At 38.0% G+C, this 19397-nt stretch overlaps 1 protein-coding gene and 1 pseudogene across 1 annotated transcript in view; both read left to right on the top strand.

Annotated features, from left to right (window-relative positions):
• Positions 1-10390, top strand: part of LOC136142712 (uncharacterized) — a 39469-nt pseudogene extending 29079 nt beyond the window's left edge.
• The window catches only part of DIAPH2 (diaphanous related formin 2), a 741115-nt gene that overhangs the window by 364269 nt on the left and 357449 nt on the right, over positions 1-19397 (top strand). The gene's annotated exons all lie outside the window — the stretch shown is intronic.

Genomic DNA, 19397 nt, shown 5'->3' on the forward strand with positions numbered 1-19397 from the left:
TGGCTGAGTAATATTCCATTGTATATATGTGCCACATGAAGATGCTTTTATTTTTTAAATAACCTTAAAGTTTGGATTTTTAAATCACACTTGTCTGACAGTATCTATAGATTAAAATGCATGGACATTAGTTTTGATAGTTCAAATTACTTATTTAGATGTTTAAAATGAGATTTCTTTTGTGTTATCCAGAGTGAAAGCTGGCAAAATCAAGTGGACATTGATTTTTTTTTTTTTTTTTTTTTTTTTAAACATCTTTATTGGGGTATAATTGCTTTACAATGGTGTGTTAGTTTCTGCTTTACAACAAAGTGAATCAGCTATACATATACATATGTTCCCATATGTCTTCCCTCTTGCGTCTCCCTCCCTCCCACTCTCCCCATCCCACCCTTCCAGGCTGTCACAAAGCACCGAGCTAATATCCCTGTGCCTTGCGGCTGCTTCCCCCCAGCTATCTACCTTACTACGTTTGTTAGTGTGTATATGTCCATGACTCTCTCTCGCCCTGTCAAAACTCACCCTTCCCCCTCCCCATATCCTTAAGTCCGTTCTCCAGTAGGTCTGCGTCTTTATTCCTATCTTACCCCTAGGTTCTTCATGACATTTTTTTCCCCTTAAATTCCATATATATGTGTTAGCATACGGTATTTGTCTTTTTCTTTCTGACTTACTTCACTCTGTATGACAGATTCTAGGTCTATCCATCTCATTACAAATAGCTCAATTTCATTTCTTTTTAAGGCTGAGTAATATTCCATTGTGTATATGTGCCACATCTTCTTTATCCATTCATCCGATGATGGGCGCTTAGGTTGTTTCCATGTCCTGGCTATTGTAAATAGAGCTGCAATGAACATTTTGGTACATGACTCTCTTTGAATTTTGGTTTTCTCAGGGTATATGCCAAGTAGTGGGATTGCTGGGTCATATGGTAATTCTATTTGTAGTTTTTTAAGGAACCTCCATACTGTTCTCCACAGTGGCTGAACCAATTCACATTCCCACCAGCAGTGCAAGAGTGTCCCCTTTTCTCCACACCCTCTCCAGCATTTATTGTTTCTAGATTTTTTGATGATGGCCATTCTGACTGGTGTGAGATGATATCTCATTGTAGTTTTGATTTGCATTTCTCTAATGATTAATGATGTTGAGCATTCTTTCATGTGTTTGTTGGCATTCTGTATATCTTCTTTGGAGAAATGTCTATTTAGGTCTTCTGCCCATTTTTGGATGGGGTTGTTTGTTTTTTTGTTATTGAGCTGCATGAGCTGCTTGTAAATTTTGGAGATTAATCCTTTGTCAGTTGCTTCATTTGCAAATGTTTTCTCCCATTCTGAGGGTTGTCTTTTGGTCTTGGTTATGGTTTCCTTTGCTGTGCAAAAGCTTTGAAGTTTCATTAGGTCCCATTTGTTTATTTTTGTTTTTATTTCCATTACTCTAGGAGGTGGGTCAGAAAGGATCTTGCTGTGATTTATGTCATAGAGTGTTCTTCCTATGTTTTCTTCTAAGAGTTTGATAGTTTCTGGCCTTACATTTAGGTCTTTAATCCATTTTGAGCTTATTTTTGTGTATGGTGTTAGGGAGTGATCTAATCTCATACTTTTACATGTACCTGTCCAGTTTTCCCAGCACCATTTATTGAAGAGGCTGTCCTTTCTCCACTGTACATTCCTGCCTCCTTTATCAAAGATAAGGTGTCCATATGTGCGTGGGTTTATCTCTAGGCTTTCTATCCTGTTCCACTGATCTATCTTTCTGTTTTTGTGCCAGTACCATACTGTCTTGATTACTGTTGCTTTGTAATATAGTCTGAAGTCAGGGAGCCTTATTCCTCCAGCTCCTTTTTTCGTTCTAAAGATTGCTTTGGCTATTCGGGGTCTTTTGTGTTTCCATACAAATTGCGAAATTTTTTGTTCTAGTTCTGTGAAAAATGCCAGTGGTAGTTTGATAGGGATTGCATTGAATCTGTAGATTGCTTTGGGTAGTAGAGTCATTTTCACAATGTTGATTCTTCCCATCCAAGAACATGGTATATCTCTCCATCTATTTGTATCATCTTTAATTTCTTTCATCAGTGTCTTATAATTTTCTGCATACAGGTCTTTCGTATCCTTAGGTAGGTTTATTCCTAGATATTTTATTCTTTTTGTTGCAATGGTAAATGGGAGTGTTTTCTTGATTTCACTTTCAGATTTTTCATCATTAGTATATAGGAATGCCAGAGATTTCTGTGCATTAATTTTGTATCCTGCTACTTTACCAAATTCATTGATTAGCTCTAGTAGTTTTCTGGTAGCATCTTTAGGATTCTCTATGTATAGTATCATGTCATCTGCAAACAGTGACAGCTTTACTTCTTCTTTTCCGATTTGGATTCCTTTTATTTCCTTTTCTTCTCTGATTGCTGTGGCTAAAACTTCCAAAACTATGTTGAATAAGAGTGGTGAGAGTGGGCAACCTTGTCTTGTTCCTGATCTTAGTGGAAATGCTTTCAGTTTTTCACCATTGAGGATGATGTTTGCTGTGGGCTTGTCATATATGGCTTTTATTATGTTTAGGAAAGTTCCCTCTATGCCTACTTTCTGGAGGGTTTTTATCATAAATGGGTGTTGAATTTTGTCGAAAGCTTTCTCTGCATCTATTGAGATGATCATATGGTTTTTCTCCTTCAATTTGTTAATATGGTTTATCACATTGATAGATTTGCGTATATTGAAGAATCCTTGCATTCCTGGAATAAACCCCACTTGATCATGGTGTATGATCCTTTTAATGTGCTGTTGGATTCTGTTTGCTAGTATTTTGTTGAGGATTTTTGCATCTATGTTCATCAGTGATATTGGCCTGTAGTTTTCTTTCTTTGTGACATCCTTGTCTGGTTTTGGTATCAAGGTGATGGTGGCTTCGTAGAAGGAATTTGGGAGTGTTCCTCCCTCTGCTATATTTTGGAAGAGTTTGAGAAGGATAGGTGTTAGCTCTTCTCTAAACGTTTGATAGAATTCACCTGTGAAGCCATCTGGTCCTGGGCTTTTGTTTGTTGGAAGGTTTTTAATCACAGTTTCAATTTCAGTGCTTGTGATTGGTCTGTTCATATTTTCTATTTCTTCCTGATTCAGTCTTGGCAGGTTGTGCATTTCTAAGAATTTGTCCATTTCTTCCAGATTGTCCATTTTATTGGCATAGAGTTGCTTGTAGTAATCTCTCATGATTTTTTTTATTTCTGCAGTGTCAGTTGTTACTTCTCCTTTTTCATTTCTAATTCTATTGATTTGAGTCTTCTCCCTTTTTTTCTTGATGAGTCTGGCTAGTGGTTTATCTATTTTGTTTATCTTCTCAAAGAACCAGCTTTTAGTTTTATTGATCTTTGCTATTGTTTCCTTCATTTCTTTTTCATTTATTTCTGATCTGATTTTTATGATTTCTTTCCTTCTGCTAGCTTTGGGGTTTTTTTGTTCTTCTTTCTCTAATTGCTTGAGGTGTAAGGTTAGGTTGTTTATTCTAGATGTTTCCTGCTTCTTAAGGTGGGCTTGTATTGCTATAAACTTCCCCCTTAGAACTGCTTTTGCTGCATCCCATAGGTTTTGGGTCGTTGTGTCTCCATTGTCATTTGTTTCTAGGTATTTTTTTATTTCCTCTTTGATTTCTTCAGTGATCACTTCATTATTAAGTAGTGTATTGTTTAGCCTCCATGTGTTTGTATTTTTTACAGATCTTTTCCTGTAATTGATATCTAGTCTCATGGCGTTGTGGTCGGAAAAGATACTTGATACAATTTCAGTTTTCTTAAATTTACCAAGGCTTGATTTGTGACCCAAGATATGATCTATCCTGGAGAATGTTCCATGAGCACTTGAGAAAAATGTGTATTCTGTTGTTTTTGGATGGAGTGTCCTATAAATATCAATTAAGTCCATCTCCTTTAATGTATCATTTAAAGCTTGTGTTTCCTTATTTATTTTCATTTTGGATGATCTGTCCATGGGTGAAAGTGGGGTGTTAAAGTCCCCTACTATGAATGTGTTACTGTTGATCTCCCCTTTTATGGTTGTTAGTATTTGCCTTATGTATTGAGGTGCTCCTATGTTGGGTGCATAAATATTTACAATTGTTATATCTTCTTCTTGGATCGATCCCTTGATCATTATGTAGTGTCCTTCTTTGTCCCTTTTAATAGTCCTTATTTTAAAGTCTATTTTGTCTGATATGAGAATTGCTACTCCAGCTTTCTTTTGGTTTCCGTTTGCATGGAATATCTTTTTCCATCCCCTTACTTTCAGTCTGTATGTGTCTCTAGTTCTGAAGTGGGTCTCTTGTAGACAGCATATATAAGGGTCTTGTTTTTGTATCCATTCAGCCAATCTGTGTCTTTTGGTGGGAGCATTTAGTCCATTTACATTTAAGGTAATTATTGATATGTATGTTCCTATTTCCATTTTATATATTGTTTTGGGTTCGCTACTATAGGTCATTTCCTTCTCTTGTGTTTCGTGTCTAGAGAAGTTCCTTTAGCATTTGTTGTAAAGCTGGTTTGGTGGTGCTGAACTCTCTCAGCTTTTGCTTGTCTGTAAAGGTTTTAATTTCTCCATCAAATGTGAATGAGATCCTTGCTGGGTAGAGTAGTCTTGGTTTCAGGCTATTCTCCTTCATCACTTTCAGTATGTCCTGCCACTCCCTTCTGGCTTGTAGGGTTTCTGCTGAGAGATCAGCTGTTAACCTTATGGGGATTCCCTTGTGAGTTATTTGTTGTTTTTCCCTTGCTGCTTTTAATATGCTTTCTTTGTATTTAATTTTTGACAGTTTGATTAATATGTGTCTTGGCGTGTTTCTCCTTGTATTTATCCTGTATGGGACCCTCTGTGCTTCCTGGACTTGATTAACTATTTCCTTTCCCATATTAGGGAAGTTTTCAACTATAATCTCTTCAAATATTTTCTCAGTCCCTTTCTTTCTTTCTTCTTCTTCTGGAACCCCTATAATTCAAATGTTGGTGCGTTTCATGTTGTCCCAGAGCTCTCTGAGACTGTCCTCAGTTCTTTTCATTCTTTTTTCTTTATTCTGCTCTGCAGTAGTTATTTCCACTACTTTATCTTCCAGGTCACTTATCCGTTCTTCTGCCTCAGTTATTCTGCTATTGATCCTATCTAGAGTGATTTTAATTTCATTTATTGCATTGTTCATCGTTGCTTGTTTCATCTTTAGTTCTTGTAGGTCCTTGTTAACTGTTTCTTGCATTTTGTCCATTCTACTTCCAAGATTTCGGATCATCCTTACTATCATTATTCTGAATTCTTTTTCAGGTAGATTGCCTATTTCCTCTTCATTTGTTAGGTCTGGTGGGTTTTTATCTTGCTCCTTCATCTGCTGTGTGTTTTTCTGTCTTCTCATTTTGCTTATCTTACTGTGTTTGGGGTCTCCTTTTTGCAGGCTGCAGGTTCGTAGTTCCCGTTGTTTTTGATGTCTGTCTCCAGTGGCTAAGGTTGTTTCAGTGGGTTGTGTAGGCTTCCTGGTGGAGGGGACTAGTGCCTGTGTTGTGCTGGATGAGGCTGGATCTTGTCTCTCTAGTGGGCAGGTTCACGTCTGGTGGTGTGTTTTGGGGTGTCTGTGGCCTTATTATGATTTTAGGCAGCCTCTCTGCTAATGGGTGGGGTTGTGTTCCTGTTTTGCTAGTTGTTTGGCATAGGTTGTCCAGCACTGTGGCTTGCTGGTCGTTGAGTGAAGCTGGGTGCTGGTGTTAAGATGGAGGTCTCTGGGATATTTCCACCGTTTAATATTATGTGGAGCTGGGAGGTCTCTTGTTGACCAGTGTCCTGAAGTTGGCTCTCCTACCTCAGAGGCAGAGCTCTGACTCCTGGCTGGAGCACCAAGAGCCTTTCATCCACACAGCTCAGAATAAAAGGGAGAAAAAGTAGGGAGAATTAGTAGAAGTATGAGTAAAGAAAGAGGGAAAGGAGGAAAGGAAGGAAGGAAGAAAGAAGCAAAGAAGGAAAGAAAGGAGGGAGGGAGGGAGGAAGGAAGGAAGGAGGGAAAGAAGGAAAAAAAGACAGAAAGAAAGATGATACAGTAAAAATAAAATAAAGTATAATATAGTTATTGAATTAAAAAATATTTAGAAAAAAAAAAAGGGACGGATAGAACCTTAGGACAGATGTTGGAAGCAAAGCTATACAGAGAAAATCTTACACAGAAGCATACACATACACCTTCACAAAAAGAGGTAAAGGGGGAAAAATCATAAATCCTGCTCCCTGAGACCACCTCCTCAATTTGGGGTGATTCGTTGTCTAAAGGAGGGAGGGAAGGAAGGAAAGAAAGAAAGAACGAAGGTAAAGTATAATAAAGTTATTACAATTAAACTTAATTATTAAGAAAAAGAATTTTTTAAAAAAAGTCATGGACGGATAGAGCCCTAGGACAAATGGTGGAAGCTAGAGTATACAGACTAGATGTCACACAGAAGCATACACGTACACATTCACAAAAAGAGGAAAAGGGAAAAAAATCATAGATCTCGCTCCTAAATTCCACCTCTTCAATTTGGGATCATTCCTTGTCTATTCAGGTATTCCACAGATGCAGGGTATATCAAGTTGATTGTGGAGCTTTAATCCGCTGCTTCTGTGGCTGCTGGGAGAGATTTCCCTTTCTCTTCTTTGTTCTCACAGCTCACAGGAGCTCAGCTTTGGATTTGGCCCTGCCTCTGCGTGTAGGTCGCTGGAGGGCGTCTGTTTTTTCGCTCAGACAGGATGGGGTTAAAGGAGCCGCTGATTTGGGGCCTCCGGCTCACTCAGGCCGGGGGTTGGGGGATGGGGGAAGGAGGGGCACTGCGTGCGGGGCCGGCCTGCGGTGGCAGAGGCAGCGTGACGTTGCGGCAGAGGCCGGCGTGACGTTGCACCAGCCTGAGGCCCGCCGTGCGCTGTCCCGGGGAAGTTGTCCCTGGATCCCGGGAACCTGGCAGTGGCGGGCTGCACAGGCTCCGCGGAAGAGGGGTGTGGAGAGTGACCTGTGCTCGCACACAGGCCCCTTGGTGGCGGCAGCAGCAGCCTTAGCGTCTCCCGCCCGTCTCTGGGGTCCGCGGATTTAGCCGCGGCTCGCGCCCGTCTCTGGGGTTCGCGCTTTTAGCCGCGGCTCGCGCCCGTCTCTGGAGTTCCTTTAAGCAGCGCTCTTAAACCCCTCTCCTCGTGCACCAGGAGACAAAGAGGGAAGAAAAAGTCTCTTGCCTCTTCGGCCGGTGCAGGCTTTTCCCCGAACTCCCTCCCGGCTAGTCGTGGTGCTCTAACCCCTTCAGGCTATGTTCAAGCCGCCAACCCCAGTCCTCTCCCTGAGCTCCGTCCAAAACCAAAACCCGAGCCTCAGCTCGCAGCCCCGCCCGCCCCGGTGGGTGAGCAGCAAGCCTCTCGGGTTGGTGAGTGCTGGTCGGCACCGATCGTCTGTGCAGGAATCTCCCCGCTTTGCCCTCCGCACCCGTCGCTGTGCACTACTCCGCGGTCCCGAAACTCCCCCCTCTGCCTCCCGCAGTCTCCGCCCGCGGAGGGGCTTCCTAGTGTGTGGAAACTTTTCCTCCTTCACAGCTCCCTCCCACTGGTGCAGGTGCCGTCCTTATTCTTTTGTCTCTGTTTTTTCTTTTGCCCTACCCAGTTACGTGGGGAGTTTCTTGCCTTTTGGGAGGTCTGAGGTCTTCTGCCAGCCTTCAGTAGGAGTTCTGTAGGAGTTGTTCCGCGTGTGGATGTATTTCTGGTGTATCCGTGGGGAGGAAGGCGATCTCCGCGTCTTACTCTTCCGCCATCTTCAAGGTCCCCCCCGAAACCTGAGGCAGTTGTAGAGGCCTGGTAAGTCCGAGATCTGCAGGGCAGGCAGCAAGATGGAGACGCAGGGAAGCGTTGCAGTTGGAGTCCAAAGGCAGTCTGCTCTGGACATTGATTTTTGATAATAAAGTTCATATATTTATGGCTGCAAATATTACTGGGATTAGACTGTTTTCCATGTTGGTATTTTTTCAAATGAGTGAATTCCTTTTTGTGAATGTGGACAAGCTTCACCAATTTTAGCATTTCAATTTTGGAGAACTTAAGATGAGTCATTTTTCACAAAAGGCTTTATCTCTTGAATTATTTGCTATCTTTGCTTGACAGAGGGAGAGGATTTGATGACTTTTTGAAAACTCCCTCTGCTACTTGGCCCCATAGTGTTTTAGTTCCCTGTAATAAAAATGGAGCAGAGACTTGAAAGGCCAAAGTCATGGACACAGAGAAGAACAAACAGCCAATTAAGAGGACGAAAAGAACAATCAAAAAGGAGTGAGAAACAGGAAACCACATTGTCCCCCCAATGAGAAAGGAAAATGTTTCAATAAGGAAAAGTAATCAACAGCTTACTTCTTTAGGTAAAAATAGTGATATTTTGCCTTTTCTGGAGGATAATTTTAATGGTACATTGCAGAGATTTTGGAGGAGGGAATTGTAGGTGTGCTTTTAATATTTATAAATTATTTTGAGGGCCATGCATGAAGGCTGTCTGTATGTATACTCCCAATAAAATAACACAGCTAATACAGATGAGATATTAAAAAAAAAACTACTTACCATCTAGTGAGCAGAGACTTTCTTTGCCTAATTTGTATTTAGAAAGCTCTAAATTAAAATGCTAAAAGGAAGGCAAACAGTTGCAGCCAGTGCTGCTGGTATTGTAGATACAACTTGCTTACTTGATATAATTTTAAATAAATACTCTTGACATTAAGACATAATGCTTTCTGATCATGTAATGGTAAACCACAGAATAATAGAAACATGTTTGAAATGGGCATAGTTTTACCATGGTGCAATATTAATTGTATGCTTCTATATCTTCAAATTAATTTGTGACATCTCTATACAGAGATAAACTTGTATAAAGGAAAATGAATAACTTTTTTGTGTACAAGAATGTCATTTCATTTGTGAACCATCATAACAGAGTTTCTGTCTGGGCATACAACAATGGAAATATGTAATGTTTTATCTTCCAAAAATACTTTGCTGTATAATAAGAAATTCTAATTTGGCAGTAAAAGAAAATCCACTAAATAGACATATATTTTATATTTATATAAAATTTTTTGTTAAATCTTACACAAGACAAATACCATATGATATCACTTATATGTGGAATCTAAAATATGGCACAAATGAACCTGTCTACAAAACAGAAACAGACTCACACACATAGAGAACAGACTTGTGGTTGCCAAGGGGCAGTGGGGAGGGAAAGGGATAGACTGGGAGTTTGGGGTTAGTAGATGCAAACTATTACATACAGAGTGCATAATAAACAAGGTCCTACTGTATAGCACAAGGAACTATATCCAGTCTCCTGGGATAAACCATAATGGAAAAGAATATAAAAAAGAATGTATATATGTGTATAACTGAGTCACTTTGCTATACAGCAGAAATTAGCACAACATTGTAAGTCAACTATACTTCAATAAAAAAAATTTTAGAAAACCTTATACATGACCAAATAGACACTCAGTTCTGCCTTGTATTAATAAATTGCCTAGTATCTTCTCTTTAACATAGCTAATTTATATCTTTTCTCTTCTTTAACCTCTTTCATGACCAAGTTCTCAATCCCCAAAGCACACACCACACAGACACATACACACAAACAGATATACACACACACTCTGATCACCCGCCTCACAATTCTTTGACAAATCTAGAAGCACTCAATTAAGAGTTCCTTCATCTCCCCCTGTGAAACCTACCAAATTGCCCTGCATCTATAAGTGTACCATTTCCTATGACTGTGGATCAAAAGAATCCCTCCACCTGTGGAAAAATAGCTTGTCCACTTGGGCAGTGGTTCCCACTCCTTAGTGATTCATCTCCTTTCCCCATGCTATATTTAGTTTTTCATCACAAATGGATCATTCTCAGCAGCATACTAACATGCCCTGGTATCTCCTCTCTTGAAAAAAAAGAACCACTCTTGACCTCATCGCCCTCTCCAGCTGTTACTAATCTCTATGCTTTCCAGCTGTTACTAATCTCTATGCTTTCCAGAGAGCAAAACCCCTTGAAAGATTTCTCTGTTAGTTGCTGACTTTGCATTCTCATCTTACTCTCTTTCTTCAGTCCCCTCCAACTAAACTTTCATCCCCATCACTCCAGAGTCTACTCTTGTCAAGATCACCAGTGACCTTCAATGTTTGCTTTGTAATTATTGTTTTAACCTCTCAGCATCATTTGATATAGCTGATCACTCCATCTCTCATAGAGGACATTTATACATGACTCCATACTCTCTGGGTTTCCTTCTTCTCCAGCCCACTCTTTCTCAGTTTGTATTGTTCACTGTTTTAGTTGCTTTTGAGATATGTCTTGGGACTGGAGTCAACAAGACTTGATGATGAACTGGATGTGTGGGATAAAAGACAAAAAGGAATTAAGAAAGACTCCTAATTGTTTGGCCCAAGCAACTGGATGATGGTGCCGTTTATTGAGAAAGGGAAGACTTGGCTAGTGGTAGGGTCAGGGTTAGGAATGAAGAATTTTGCTTTGGCCACGTTATGTTTGAGATACCTTCTAGGCAGAGATCACAGTGAAGATGTCAGGTAAGTAGTTGGATTTGAATCTGGAATTCCAAAGATTAATTATAGCTAAAGATATCAATTTAAGATCATTGTCACGCAGATCATATTAAAATAATGCATCTGCATGAAATCACTTTTTGATAGTGTGTACATGGAGAAGGAAAGGAAGTATGGGACCAAGCCCTGGTGTATTCTATCAGAGATTGGAGAAGGGAGGAAGATTTCAGCAAAGGAAATCGAGGAGAGTATGGCCAGAAAAAAGTGGAATAATATGGTGTCAGAGAACCAAGATAAGAAAATGTTCCAAGAAGGAAGATATGATCTGACAGATTAGGGAGAAGGACTGTGAAATATCAGTTGAGCTGGCAACATTGAGGTCATTGATGCCCTTAGGAAGTTTCAGAATAGAGTTTGACCTAGATGCCATGTTGGAGTGAGTTGAAGAGTGAAATAGGAGGTGAGGGGGTGTATGCACTGTGGCTAGATAACTCTTGCAAGGCTTGGTTCTGGAAGAGCACAGAGAGGGTGGTATCTGCAGGGTGTATGTTAGTAGGGGATTTAAGTTTTTTGTTCAGATGGGAAATGCTAAAGCATCTTTGAATGCTGTTGGGAATAATAGAGTTGAGAAAGAAAGGTTGAAGATGTAGAAGAGTGATTAAAAAAAACTGAAAAGAGAGGAGTACTAGATCCATATGTGGAAGAACTTACCTTTGATAGGAGGATCCTTTTCTCCTTTATAATGGGAAAGAAGGAGGTGGTGTAAATGCAGGTTTATTTGCTAGTGGCATGATTAGAATGTTTCCATTTGATTAGTGATTTCTATTTTCTCATGGGTTAGTCATCAGGGTTATCACCTAACAGTTTAGCAACAGTGTGATTTGATGAGGAGTAGATCATTTGAAGAAATTTGAAATAATTCTTGGTAAAGAGTTGCCAACATTGCTGGGCAATATTGAGTATTCATTTGAAATTGATGATTATTACTTTAGAGTGATATGACTCTTCCCAGTTAGGTCATTTTTTTTTTCCAGAAATACTCAGCTGTGCAAATGCAGGCCTAGGAAATAGAGTAGAAGCATTAATAAGAAAGTGTGTTGAGTATGGTATGTTAGAAAATGATTACTAATGCCTAGTAATACTTATTTGGCCTTGGAATTTAAACTAGAGGGGGAGAGAATTGCAGACAGGAGAGGAATGATGGATGGTGGGTCAAAGGACTGGTGGTTTCAATGATACTTAGAGATTGATTCAGCAGGGTTACTTGATCAATTAAGCAGGAACTATGGGAGAAAAGATCATCAGATATTGTGATTGAATTGGGATTTAGGAGGTTGAGTTATTTTTGGTGACCATGGTGTAGCCATGGGATTGAATGGCTTTGGTTGAATTCAGTACAACATAGATGTAAAGAAGCACAGGAAATTGAGAGACTAGATAGGTTTGGGATGTGGCTGATAAAGTCAGTGAAAACAACAGAATTTAGAGTGGACAAAAAAACGAACTCAGTTGGTCAAGTCCTCCGTAAATGAAGGGGAGTGACTAAGAGATCTGAAGATAATGGAAAAAATGGTGTAGCTGGATTATGCTGGCTACTACCTATTTACCTCACAAGGGTAATATGAAAGTTAAATATTGGCAAGCGAATTACCTTATAAACTGATGACTGAATGAAGGTAACTTCATGCATTGTTAGAGGTAGCCCAATGAAAATGGATTCCATTGTGTTTATCTAGTTTGTATGGTACATTTAATGAGGACAGTTTAAGTGGAGTGACATTAATGATGGCTAGCTATGATTGTAATCGATTTGTCAAGCTTAGATTGATCAGTTAGGTTTACATACTCCTCTTTATCTAAAAAAAGCATGTTGTAAAGAAAAATATATAATTACAAATGATTTTAAAATAACATATGACAGTCATGATTTCAGAGATGAAATGTGCTTTCTACTCTGTTTCATAGGAATGGTGTATAAGGGACTTACTTGAAACAGTTTAGATTGGTCAGGTTAGCCAAGATTATATTTTGGGAGGTAACAAGGCTCAAGGGGAGTCCTAGTGTTTTAGTCTTGGTTCTCTGTGACTGTGTGACCTCAGTTCCATACACAGAAACGTGGGGAGATTGTGTTAAGATATTTTTAAGAGATCCTCTGATTCTGTTTTATGATTCTATGAAAATAAATTTGAGACATTTCTATGAAAATTGTATCTTAGCTTTTAGTGTAGACAAATATAAATATATGCTATGTATATTTGTACCCCCTTGATACAGGATTCCAAGCTGTTAGTGATGGTGTGATTTAATGCGTCAGGTTTTCCTCTTATTCTGTAATATCATTTAAGTGGCATCATTAAATATAAATAATCATAAATATCATTAAATAGGCATATCTTTAAAATAAGACCAGGAAAATAGCATAACATAGTAAACTAAGAAACACTAAGGAAAGATGAGTTATATTTTAAGTTTTTATTTGGAAATCATTTCAAACTGACAGAAATTGTGAGAATATTGCAAAGAACACTCGTATATATCTTTTACCCAGATTCATATACTGTTGACCCCATTTCCCCCCCACACCCATCTCTTTCTGTCTCACTCCTCTCCCATCAACCCCATCTCCATCTCTGGCTCCCTTTCTTCTTCAGCCTCCTTGAATCTGGGAACATTTCCACAGCCATTCTTTGTCTTTTAAAACATTGATATTTTTGAGCAATATGTATCTCCTTTTCTTTAACAGGATGTTTTTTCATCTTGAATATATCTAATGTTTCTTCATGATTAGATTTAGGATATGCATTCTTGGTCAGAATTATACAGAGGTCATGCTGTATCAAGTATCACATCTAGAGGCACACAATCTCTGTCTGTCCCTTATAGATGGCATTCATTTTGATCACTTGGTCGAGATATTATATGATTTCTCCAGTGTGTAATTACTATTCTTCCTTCGAAACTAATAAGCAGTCTATAGGGAGACATTTGAAGACCATGCAGATCTCCTGCTTCTCATCAAAATGTTCCCTTCGGTTATCCGATATTTTCCATAATGGTTGTAAAATGATGATTTTCCAACCTCCCTCCACACAGTTGGTAATCAGCATTCTGTTGTAAGCAAGACCTCTCCTTTCTCACCTATCAATCAATCAGTATATTGATGTATCTACTTAATGATTGATTTGCTATCACTACGGACTTATAAATTCCTCTTTTGCAGTGGTTCATAATGCATTACTGAATGATTTTGGTGCTCAACTTTTCCCAGATTTGGTCAGAGGGAGCCCCCTTAAGCTATCCTTGTGACATACCTACCCCCTCCCTACACTTTTAGCACTACCTTACTTGCTGATATAAAGATATTTTAGTTTCATCTTGTACCTACTCTTCCATAGCCCTGGGATAGCTATTTCTCTGAGGAATCTGATTCCTTTTAGTGGGGAATCGTATGACAGAGCAATACCTAGATACTAGGTGTGTGGTCACTGTTACTGGAGTGAAAGAAAATAAAAACAATTTAAATCAACAGAGGGCAAAGCATTAAAAATGTAGTTAGGATATGACATTTTTACCCAAATCATTGGGTTTCACTTTTCGAATGTCCCATTGGTGTGACAGAGGTATGAAACCTCAAACCCATATGTGGTAGCCTAATTATAATTAATAAGTTTAATTTTCTTTCTTTTTTTTTTTTTTTTTTTGCCGTACGCGGGCGTCTCACTGCTGTGGCCTCTCCCGTTGCAGAGTACAGGCTCCGGACGCACAGGCTCAGCGGCCATGGCTCACAGGCCCAGCCGCTCCGCAGCATGTGGGATCTTCCCAGACCAGGGCATGAACCCGCGTCCCCTGCATCGGCAGGCGGACTCTCAACCACTGCGCCACCAGGGAAGCCCAATAAGTTTAATTTTAAAAAATAATAATTAGTGTGTAAGGTGAGGAAGTAGCAAGTACTTACCTGTCCTAACATAAAGAAAATACTGCTAACTTGTGTAATGGCCATATATTAGTACTCTATTTGAGTTGCTTTGGTAACATAGTTAATAAAATGAGAAATTGAAATATCAAACAGAATTAGACAAGGGATTTTAGTGAGAAAACAGAATCTGTTTCCACCTCAGAAAGTTTCAGTTAAACAATAACTTTATAATCCACTATGGAGTACTACAGATGAACAAAATTCTTCTTGAATTTATATTTTCAACATAAAAAATCTCTCAGGTTATGGAGTTTCATAGAGTTTGTTCTGTGTATAAATAGTTCTTTGATTTTTCTGAACATATCTTTATGGTAGTTGGGAAATAACAGTTGATGAAACAAACTCCTACCTATTCAATAAATTGAATAATTAAATTCAAAATTCAATTCAAAACTCCTGCATTCCGTCTTCTACTTTATTTTCTGAAATCACCCTGTTTATTTGAATTCCTTTCCTCCTCCTAAGCATTTACATTTTTCTCTTCACTCTTGCATCACTTGATAATTGACCTTTCTAGAAATAAGCATATATGGAGCTACAGCAACAGAAACCTATTTAACACACTTAGATATGTTCTTTTATGCTCAAGACATTAAGTGAGCACTTACAGTATTCAAGGCATTGTGCAGGGAGCTCTATTTCTTTAAAAGTTGTTTGAATTACTAGTGTTTCCAATGAAACTGATAATAGAGTACGGTCCCTCCCTACCAAACCACATTAGACCACCTTGTAAGATACATTACTCGTTAGGTTGCTAAGGCATAAGGTCAGAGCTTGAAGTTTATAACATAATGACATTTGAAGTTTTCCCTCTCTATTCATTACCAGTGCCATATCTGGTAGTGAAAACAGATAATACTTTTTATCTCTCTTCTCTCCAAATATATTTCTTCCTAAAATCTTATATTTTTAGATATTAAGTTTTCTCTAAAACATATCTTGGAATTGATGGGGTACCGTTTCCCCCTTTAACATGACAGTGACAATTCAAGTGCTTGCTTTTTGAAACATTTTCCTGACATGTACAAATGAGGTATTTTTTCTTTAACCAGTGATTCTTTTTGATTCATCTTTTCCTTTTATTGCCTCTTGCTTTATGAATAATTATGTATTCTCACTTGGTTCATTAAGTAGTAGTAGCATAATTATGAGAGTATATTTAAAGAATTTCTTTTAGATTGACCCAATCTATATGAGACATCAACAACTTACAAATAATTGAGCCAGTTTGTTTTTTATCCCTCTCTGGAAAGGGAATACTAACATTGAAACTGGAGTCGTCTTTGGACTTTATTCAAATGTGTCAATTTTGTGAAACCATACAAAGATGTTCACTTAGCTTAAGGGAACAGAAGAACTTTGTTATGCTCTTTGAGTGTTACATTAAACTAGATCATTGCCTGAGGATCCTATTTAATACATCCATCTGATTTATGATTTTTTTGTAGTCCTTTCTCCTTTGATTTGTCTCGTCTTTGGAAAACTTGGCATTTCTATTTTATTTTTCATACTGTCTCGATGATTATCTATGCATTCATTACTCTCAGTAATGTTACTTGCTAAATTTAAAGCAAATTTTGTGGAATATTGTGTCTTGAATTAACAGTCATGTGGCAGGAAGGAGGTAACATGGTTTGTAGGTTTACAGAATGATTTTTTAAAGTATCAGTTTACATAAATTCTTAAAACACTATATTTAGTGTCTGGTCCTATGGTATATCTAGGATAATGTTAAATATACTTTCACTCTCATTTTTATTATTGATTTAAAGAGACCTTAAATTTCTACAGGACATCACATTTCTCCCTTTCTGGCCATCTATCATATAATTAAGGTGATATCAAAGACTGATTAGAATACTTAAGTCATTAAGATTTTAATTCTTAATTGTATAATCTCCCTTGGCAGGGCTGTTAACTTTTATGATACAGGGTGTGTAGAAATTCAGCAGAGACATTTATTTATTTTCTTTTATGAACAAGGCTATACAATTTGCATTTTTCCAGGTGGTAGTGGGAATATGAATAGATCACACAGCTGCTGGCTTGGTGGGTTTGGGGGGTATGTTTAGCAGATGTTTGCAGAATCTGGAGTTTGAAGTATTCTCAAATATATAGAAAGAGACACAGATATCTGTTCTCTAGTTTAACATTTCATAATATCTATTTCTTTGTGATCTTGCTGGTATAAAACTGCCTTGCTTTGTTCCCTGGTTTTTTTTGGCCCCTGCCCCTCAAAGGAATTTTAATAGCTTAGGGGATATTTCTACCAAAACCTTTGAATTAGATGGACATTTCTGTTAAGTAGTTGAATATATTTTCAAGAATAATGTGGGATTTCTATAATTAGCTCAAAAGTTTACCTACAAGAAAGAAAATGAAAACCGCAGCCAGCTTCATTTCCATGGCTCATTTCTATAGTAAAATCACCTACCTAGGCTAAAGAAGAACCATTTTCCCCATTTCATCTGAGATGAGATAGCCTGTGAAGAACTTGGGCCAACCTGATTTTTTATCATTTACCTCATTAGCTGCTTTGGTTAAAAATAAACACTGACAAACAACAGGGATTTGGGATGCTCATGATTCAGTTTATAGGTCATCAATATAGTGATTACTGAATATTTGCTTTTAAGGCCAATTTATTGATCAATTCAAACAATATTTATTGAGCTACATGAAAGCTACTTTGCTAAGCATTGTGAGATCTACCAAGATGATTAAGTTAGACTTGGACCCTTACATCTAGGAGCTTAATTTTCATGAATGAGACATTCACATAGCTAATAAGAATATACCAAACATACCAAAGTCGTGTAGGTGAGATTGAGATGAAGTGGTGCTGGTTTTAAGGGAATGAGGGAAGGGGAGATAGTGGAAAATGTCATGAAAGTGGAGGTAAGCTAGCTGGGCCTTTAAGGATGAGTGAGATTCAGGTATTTAAGTAATGTGGCTGAGAAGGAAAAAAAAAATTTCAGCGGAACAAATTTTATGTTGAAAAACCTGGAGCTTATAATGTCCTTTTCCCCAGGCAACAGCAGGTGTGTTAACATGTGGCTAGACTGTAGTGTTCATGTTAGAGATGGAAGGAGGGGGGCACTTTAGAGGAAATGGCAGAAAATGGTGTTATAAAGATATGTTTGAACTGGATTATGAGGGCCTTTAATTGCTAGACTAAGAAATCCTGACTTTAACTGATAAGAAATTTGGAAGCATTGAGGGATCTTAGAAGACTGACCTGAGCAAAGCTGTTTTTAAAGACATTTAGTGGAGTTGCTAAGGTGAAAGGGCCTGAGGGCCTGAATAAGAATTGTCCCTTTAAGTTAGAATCTCTAGGACTAGAGAACTTATTATTGTTGTGTAATAGGGTACAGGTAAGAGTTAAAGATGAGTCTGGAATTTTAAGACGATGTGACTGGGAAAATGACGATACTTTTAATGTAATTAGGGGAGGGAAAGAGAGAGGAAGAACAGGCTCAGAGGAAGGTGATGAATGGGTCTTGGAAACCATGAGATTAGGTTGCTAGTTCTCAGCATCCAGGAGGAACTATCCAGTAGGCTTAGAAATGCCAGTCTAGTCTTGGGTGAAAATTCTTTTAAAGTATATTCCTGGGAGTGAAATTGCTGGGTCGTGGGATATACACACCATCATCTACAAAACTGTATTGTTGTTGCAGTTGTTTTATGACATCATTATTTGTTTAGATTTGCCCACATGTTTACCGCTTTCTTTGCTCCACACAGCTTCATATATTTTCCACCTTCCTTCTAGAGTCATTTTCCTTCCTTAAAGTATGTCCTTTATAATTTCTTTTAGTGAGGGTCTGTTGGTGGCAGAGTTCTAGGTTTTGCTTTTTTGAAAATGCCTTTTTAATATCTTATTTTGAAAAATATTTTGTCTAGATATTCTGGGTTATTATTTTCTCTCAGCACATTGAAGATATCAGTCCCCCAATTTTGGCTTCTGTTGTTGTTGATAGGTTAGCTCTCATTCTATGTTTGTTACCTTTAAGGTAATGTCTTTTCTGTGTATTTGATCTTAAGATCATGTGTTTATCTTTGGTATTAAAGTTTACATCACTATGCTTAGGTGTTGATTTCTTTTCATTTATCCTACTTGGGAGTTTTTTGAGCTTCCTGAATCTGTGTATTTGTGTCTTTCTGGAATATTGGAAAATTATCAACCATTATCTCCTCAAATATTGCCTCTGTCCCATTCACCCTTTTCTGACCTTCTGGAAATTGAATTATAAAAATTATACTTTGTCACTCTATGCTATGCTGCATTTCTCTTAACCTCTCAAATTTTCTATGTATTTATTGCTTAAGTGATACATTCTAGAACATTCCTTCAGCTGTATCTTCCACTTCATGAATCTCTCTTAATCTCTGTTTCATCTGCTGGTAAACCAACCCTCTTGAGTTTTAAAATTTTAATTGTTACTTTTTTTTTTTTTTTTTTAGTTTTAAGAAATTTCATTTGGTTCTTTTGCAGATCTGCTGAATATTGGTATTAGTATTTTAATAGCATCTTGCTCTTTGTTAATAATTTCAATCCTTCTTATTTCTTTAAGCATATTAAATATGTTATTTCTTGTACATTTATCTGTGGGAATATTTTAAGGCCTCATGTGAGAGTTAATATCCTTCAGAGGAGATTCATATTTGCTTTTGCCAGGTTGCTACCAACCTAGAATCATGTTAAAATTTTGGCTTAAGTTAAGACTCAAGGAAGTGTGAATTCAGGCTGTATGAGGACTGGCTTTTGATTAGGAATTCTCAGAGAAGATTTTTACCATCTCCATTTAGCACCAGGGTTTGATGTGGGCAGTTTTCTTCTTAGGCCCC

Source organism: Phocoena phocoena, chromosome X, assembly GCF_963924675.1.
Source record: "Phocoena phocoena chromosome X, mPhoPho1.1, whole genome shotgun sequence".
Lineage (NCBI taxonomy): Eukaryota > Metazoa > Chordata > Mammalia > Artiodactyla > Phocoenidae > Phocoena > Phocoena phocoena.